This window comes from Pteropus alecto, unplaced genomic scaffold (assembly GCF_000325575.1).
Source record: "Pteropus alecto unplaced genomic scaffold, ASM32557v1 scaffold761, whole genome shotgun sequence".
NCBI lineage: Eukaryota > Metazoa > Chordata > Mammalia > Chiroptera > Pteropodidae > Pteropus > Pteropus alecto.
The window spans coordinates 769,060-776,405 of NW_006431558.1; the positions used below are offsets into that span (position 1 = coordinate 769,060).

At 48.8% G+C, this 7,346-nt stretch overlaps 1 protein-coding gene across 1 annotated transcript in view; it reads right to left on the bottom strand.

Annotated features, from left to right (window-relative positions):
• The window catches only part of SLC44A2 (solute carrier family 44 member 2), a 29,208-nt gene that overhangs the window by 17,498 nt on the left and 4,364 nt on the right, over positions 1–7,346 (bottom strand). The gene's annotated exons all lie outside the window — the stretch shown is intronic.

A 7,346-nucleotide genomic window follows, 5' to 3' on the forward strand; every position in this document is an offset into this window, starting at 1 on the left:
TCCCGCCACTCACCCGCCCGCCGGATTTAGCCCTCTCCGCCCCCTGCCCAGCCCCCACCCACGGAACGCAGTGCCTTCGCGCCCGCGCTTGGCCCGCTCCCTCCACGCCCGGGGCCACACCGCCTAGCACGCTTCCCAACCCCGAAAGGGCGCCTGATATCGCCCCATTCTCTAAGTAGGGAAACTGAGGGACAGGGAGAGCAATTTCTAGCGGGGCGCCGCAAAACCGGCAGACGGCTGACCCAAACACCCAACTGTGGAGTATTCAAGCTTAAAAATTCTCAAACCGATGGATGTTTTTTATTTTGAGCTGCATTTTAAAAAAATTAAATGCCAACAGTTAAACATTAGGAGAGCCTGTATAAAAATCCACATGGCCAGCCTCTTGAAAACTGGCAAACTGGGGCTGGCAGCGCCACTGGCGCCACATCCCTGCCTGGCACTGCCCCCAGCAGGTTCTTTTGTGGCCCCCAAGGCCACACACCTGAGCTTATCACCCCTGCACCCTCACAATTGTAAATCCTGAAGGTATTGTTTTGTAGAAGTATTTATTGAGTGCCTCCTGGGAGCAGGCCCTGAGACGGGCACCAGGTACAGTAACAAATCAGAGACCCAATCTGATGGGTCTGTCCTCCTGGAGCCGACATCCTACTGCGTGGCCCTGGATTCCAATGTTCCTTCTGCCCCACTGAGCCAGAAGACACTTACTTAGGCCAGTGCCTTGCCTTCCCAGAGCCTGTTTCCTTAACTGTGAAATAGGGCTAAAGCATAAAACCAAAACCGGTCAAAGACCAGGCATGGGATGCCAGGAGGTATACGGTTGGTGTGGGGTTTACAGTTGAAATGCACAATATGGTAATATTGTTCAGTGTAGGAGTGTTCAACCAATGTAGGGATATGTAGTAGGTACAAGGGTACCGCCATCATGGGGCACAGTCAGTGTGGAGTCATATAGCAGACATGGAGGTAGACAATTGCCATGGGGGTGTTTGCAGTGTGGGATATACAGTAGGAGTGGAGGTATACAGCTGGTGGGAGGTATACAGCACGCACGAAGTTGCATAGCCAACGTGGGGGTATACAATCAGTAGAGGGTACAGAGTCAGCTGGCTGTACCCCCCATACCAATCGTCCACCCCCATGTAAACTGTAATATACTCCTTTAATTTCACTGTATCTCCCAGCAGCCATTGGGGCCAGTTGTATACAGTATAGTTAACTGCATCCATCTGGCATGGGGGTATGGTCAGTGGGAATATATATTTATTGGGCATACAGTTAGCATGGAATTATACAGTGTGGTCAAATACAGTTGGTACTCAATAATTACAGCTGCTGCCTCAGAGCCAAGCAACGTCCCCTACCCTCCACCCCCATACCTCTCTGATCACCCCACCTGACCCTGGCCCACAGGCTTCAGCAAACAGGCGAGGCCTGAGGGCCCAAGCCATGCCCTTGAATGACCAAGCCTCCCAAAGAAATCTTGCGGTTCCTAAGTCCCTGCCAGCTCAAAGGCCAGCTAGTCCCACCCCACCCATTCTGAGCAGTGCCCAGGCCACAGCTTCTTCTCTTCCCAGATACACTAGGTCCCTTGGGGATACTCCTGCAGACTCAGGACTTCAACGGCCGGCCAGGTCCGTCCCGATGATTCCCAAATGTCAGTCCCTGGGGAGGGACTGGCCTCCTGAGCTGCATGCCCCTGTGACACCTGCCTCCCAGTGCCCCACAAGGGGTTTTCATGAGCATCTCACACTCAGCACTGCCAGCCGAGTCCCTCCCTGATTGTCCCCCAACCTGCCTCGACTCAGAAATGGCAGCTCCATTGTCCAGAGCACTCAGGCCAGAAATCTGGGACGCCTCTCTGCTCAACATCAGCCCTGCATTCAGAATCTACCCAGAATCCAGCCATTCCTCACCCTTGTCACATCTCCTGCCTGGACCAGTGCAGGTGTCTCCACCCTGGTCTCCCAGGCCACATCCTTACCCCACACTGTCTGTTCCTTCCACTGTGGCCAGAGGAGCCTGTCAACGCCTGAGTCAGGGTACGTCTCTCCTCTGCCCAGAACCTTCCATGGCTCCTACCTCACTCAGAGGAGAAGCCCAACTCTTCACCATGGCCCACAGGCCAGGCCTGCTCTGCCCTCTCCCCTCACCGCCCTCACCTCCTCCCTCTCTCCCTTTCGCTCATTCCAGCCCAGCCTCACTGGCCTCCTGGTTACACGAAAAACTCCCCAGGCATGGTCTCGTCTCAGGACCTGTGCACTTGCTTCCTCTGCCTAGAAAGTTCTCTCCCAAGATATCCACGTGGCTCCACCTCTTTCAGGCCCCTGCTCAAACAACACCTCCCAGGAGAGGCTTTCTCCCACCATTCTAAAATGGTCCCCTCCGAGGTCCCATCACCTTATTTCGTTCCATATCACCACCTGTCGACAGTCACACATTTCCACATTGATGGTTGTCTGCCCACATATCCACAGGCAGGGATTTATATGTTTTGAAAGTGGCTGTGTCCCCAGTGCCTGGCATAGAACAAGCACTCAAGAAAAGTTTGTTAAGTGAATAACTGTAATGTATAATCCATGTCTATACAATTGACCCCTGAACAACACAGGTTTGAACTGCGCGGGTCCAGTGATACGCAGATATTTCTCGATAAATATGTACAGCACTGTAAATGCATTTTCTCTTCCTTGTGATTTTCTTTAACACTTTTTTCCAGCTTCCTTTATTGAAGAATACAGCATATAATATACATAACATACAAAACATGTGTTATTTGACTGCTTGTTATTGGTAAGGCTTCCTGTCAACAGTAGTCTATTAGAAAAGTTTTTGGGGGAGTCAAAAGTTATACACAGATTTTAAACTGCAGAGAGGCTCAGCACCTCTAACCCCCATGTGGTTTAAGGGTTAACTGTGAAGCTAAGATTAAAAATTAAAATGCAGCTTAGAGTTTTCCAGGTGTGCACATTTAAAAAATAATTTGTGAATTATATACATAAAAGAATTTAATACGTGACAAATGTGGAATTTCTATTTGGCAGGGAAAGGACAAATCGGTCAGGAGGCGTGGCTGTGCATTTGGAAGAAAATTAAGTTAATTCCATCCCCCTCTATACATAGCAAAACAATTCCACATGGATTAGTCATGCAAATATATAAAAACTCAAAACGATTACAAGCATGAAGGGGAAACACAAGAGCATATTTCTACCATCTGAGAGGTGAGACCTGTAAGGCGGGAGGAGAGGTAAGGGAGAGCTGAAAGTTTTTTGTGTCAGCTGAATAGGAGCCAGACGGGCAAAGTGGGAGCAGCCACATAATGGCTGGTGCTAACAGAGGACCTTTCAGACACTGGCTCCCTGCTCTTCACCACACTAGAGGTCTTGTCATCAACCCATTTTACAGCAGAGGAAACCAAAGCTCAAGGAAGGAAAGCAGCTAGCCCAGTCACCTAGCAACACGTAGGTGGTCCCTACTCCAGGTTTGGTGAGTGAGTGGGAACCTCTAAGGGTGTTTGAGCAGGAGCATGACCAGGCGTGTGTGGGAAGGTCACAGATGGATGGCTCTCAGAAAAACGGCTGCCTATGGGACAGCTGAGCCACGTCCTTGCTGTGTAAACTTGAGTTATTCCTCTGTAGGATGGAACTAAAGATGCAGACAGGGGCACCTGGCATAGGCTTGACTCGGGGCCTGGTGGGGCTTGGCCTAGTGCCATACACGCGGGAATGTTGGTACTGACATCTGATGGGTTCCACTAGTTCTCACTACCATTAGTGGGTGGGGATGGAGGGAGGAGCGAGGCGAATACTGATGTTTTCCGATAATGAGACTGATCCAAACTCTGCGGTATGGGAACTTGCTGAATCTTTGTAACAATGCTGCAAGGTAATAAGAAAATTACAAATGCCCCAATGCCTCCATTTACTGAGCTGTTTGCCATGTGGTGGGCACGCTTCTAAAACGTTACACAGATGAACTCAGTTTATCCTTATAATGACTTTGTGAGGCTGATCCTATCATTATACCCCCATTTGACAGATGCTGAAACTGGGCCTCAGAGAGAAATAATGTGCAGGTACCCACAAAGATGGTGAGCAGCAGAGCCGAGTTAGCATCTGTATGAGTTTCCTATGACTGCTGTAACAAGTCCCCACAAACTTGGTGGCTTAAAACAATACAAATCGATTATCTTCAGGCTCTAGAGGTCAGACGTCCAAAGTGCATCATGCCAGGCTAAAATAAAGGTGTAGGCAGGGCTGCATTCCTTCTGTAGATCCTTTCCCCCTGCCTATCCCAGCTTCTAGAAGGTGCCCTTTTTCCTTGGCTCATGGCCTCTTCCTTTTCCTCAAAACTGGCATTCCCATGAAGCCCACATCTGTGTCCACTGCCACTGCCTCCTTCTCTGGCTCCTCCTAGCCTCTCTCTTTCCTTAATAAGGGCCATTGTCCTTGGCCCACCGAGATAATCCAGGATAATCTCCCCATCTCAAAATCCTTAATTTATTCCCTTCTCCGAATTCCCTTTTGCCCTTTTGCCATGTAATGTAACACAGTCACAGGTTCCAGAAATTAGGATGAGGACATCTTTGGGGAAGGGGAACCATTATTTTGCCTAACGCCTAAAGTGTTTTTACCAACTGGGACAAATGCCACCAGTGAGTCAAACCCACCCACTGGCTTGTTTTCATATGACCTAAAGCCATAAGTGGTCTTCACATTTTTAAATGGCTGCAAAACATCAAAAGAGGAAGACTATTTTGTCACGTGAAAATTATGTGGAATTCAAATGTCAGTGGCCATCAATCAAGTTTTCGTGGTACACTGCCATGCTTGTTTTCAAACTTCTAGTGGTTTTCACACTACAATGGCAGGCTTGAGCAGCAGCAATAGAGACTGTACATGGCCCACAAAGCTGAAAATTTTTATTCTCTGGCCTATTATGGAATTTGCTGCCTCCTGGTCTCTAGGCCATGAACCAAAAACACGTACTGAGCCCGAGTCTGCGCCAGCATGTTTCATGTGCTCTCCTTGTAACAAGCGGAACAATCATGTAACAATCATGTCATTCATTCCCCTGCAATACAGGTGGGGAAACCAACAAGCCTTTATCCTCTCCAGGCTGCCGTTTTCCTGTCTGGAGAATGGGACTAATACTCGCATTTGCTTCGTAGGTGTTGCCAGGACTCGATGCTCAAAAATCACTTAGTACAAGTCTCGGGTACAAGGCTTCAACAAACACTAACCAGGAGCGTGGTCTCATTTGACAGAGAGGGCAAACTGAGCTGCTTGCTCAGACCGCATAGCTGGTAAGGGACGAAGCTGTGAATCAAAACCAGGCCCCTCTGGCTCCAACCCAGACCTTTTCTTTGACAGATACCTGAAGAGGTAGAGCTAAAGATTTGACAGTGGTTGGGGAAAAGGCGTAGGAAAGCTGGGCCATCGGCCAGGCTGTGGGCAGGGGTGGAGAGGCGGCTCTTGGGTCCTGGCTTTGCTGGCATGATAGCCAGCCTGCTTGGTACAGTGGGCATAGGAGATAAGGGAACTAACACAGGCTGCCTAGTCACAATGATGGTGCCAGGACATCAAGTGCCACCCAGCCCACACGGCTTCCGGATACTGGCCAAGTCTCCAAGGCCTGCAGCAGCTCAAGGTCTTAATCACCCAGCCAGGCTGGCTCGCCACCCCCAACCCCCTGCCTTCCCAGAATTATATGTCTAAGGAATGGGCATCCCAGCTGCCCAGATGAATCTTTTTGAAAAAAAAGTTTTGGGGACAGCATCTGGGTGGGAAAGCTGGAAGTGACTCTAATGGTCATAATGCGCCTACTGTGTGCCAGGCACCAACCAGACATTTACTTCTAGAAACTCATGTCATCCTAACAAAGCTCTGAGGGCAGATGGCCCAGTGTAGAAACTGAGGTACAGAAATGCTTCATGACTTGCCTAAATCACAGAGCCATCAGGAGCTGGGATTTGAACTCCGTTCCTGACACCATGCTCTTGAACTCTATGCCTGATGAAAAATTCTGATTAACTGAGCATCTACCATGGACCAAGCTCTGTGCTAAGTGCTAACCCCATTTTATGGATACAGAAACTGAGGCTCAGGTATATGAAAGGTATAGATAAGAAAGGTACAGACATACAAAAGGTAAAGACGGTACAGAACAAAGAAGAATGGAGCTGGGACTGGAACTGAGCCAAGGGTTCTAGAATCTGGCTGAGAGTCCAAACTCTGTCATTAGCTCCGTTTTGTAAATGTGTTCATTTATTTAGCACCTTGATACCGGGTGTTTCATGCCCCTCAACTAGTGCTATTGCCTCTGTCCTGATCTCTTGGTTTTTGCCATTGTAGGCCCCCAGAAGCCGGGGTCAGTCGGGTCCCTGAGTCAGTCAGGTCCCTCCTCTGTTCAGAACACTCAGTGGTTCTCATCTCTCACAGAATAAAAGTCCAAGTCCTCCCTATGGCCCACAAGGCTCTGTACATTCTGCCCCTAACTCCTTTCTGCCATCACCTCTTCCCATTTTAACTCTTGATCTCTCCACTCCAGCCACAAAGGCTTCCTCACTGCTCTTCAAACACATCAGATATGATCCTACCCCAGGGCCTTTGCACTGGCTGCCCTCTGCCTGAAACGGGCTATGATGCTCCCTCTCCCTCCCTTGGTTCTCACGTCACCTCAGGATGACCTTCTCTGATACCTCTATCTAAAATTTTAGGTCCTGCCTCCAGGCCCTACAGACCACTCCCACCCGCTCTTTCCTGCTGTATTTTTCTCCAGAATCCTTCTTCTGACATTCTAAGAATTTTCCTCATTCATCTTAATTTCTTGTCTGGTTACCTTGGTTCCCTTTCTTGAATATCAGTTCCACAAGTGCAGTGTCTGCTGTGTCTCCAGCATCTAGAACAGAACCTGGCACACGGTGCCTGACAATGTTCGCTGAAGGAAGTTAGGAGTGAACCTGTTTATATTAAGTGAACAGTATGCTTATCAAGATGAAAAACTTACCCCAGAACAAGACTTCAGACTGAGAGAACTCATTCTCCCTCTAACCCCTGGCCCAGAGCCCTCACTTCTCTTCCTGGCGCAGTTCCTCTCATCCATTTCCCTTCCCTCCCTGAGACACTGTCTACAGTTCACATATGTAAGCAAACTTGTAGCTATTTATCCCCGTTTTGTTGCACATACCATTCCCGCTTTGCTATTTCATAGACTAACATAATCGGACATTGTTTCCCATTGCAGAGGTTAAACCTACTTCATCTTTTTACAAGGCAACATAGTATCCCACACTGGAGACAGTAATTGTTCATTAAACCAGCAGAAGGAGCTTTAAAAAGATC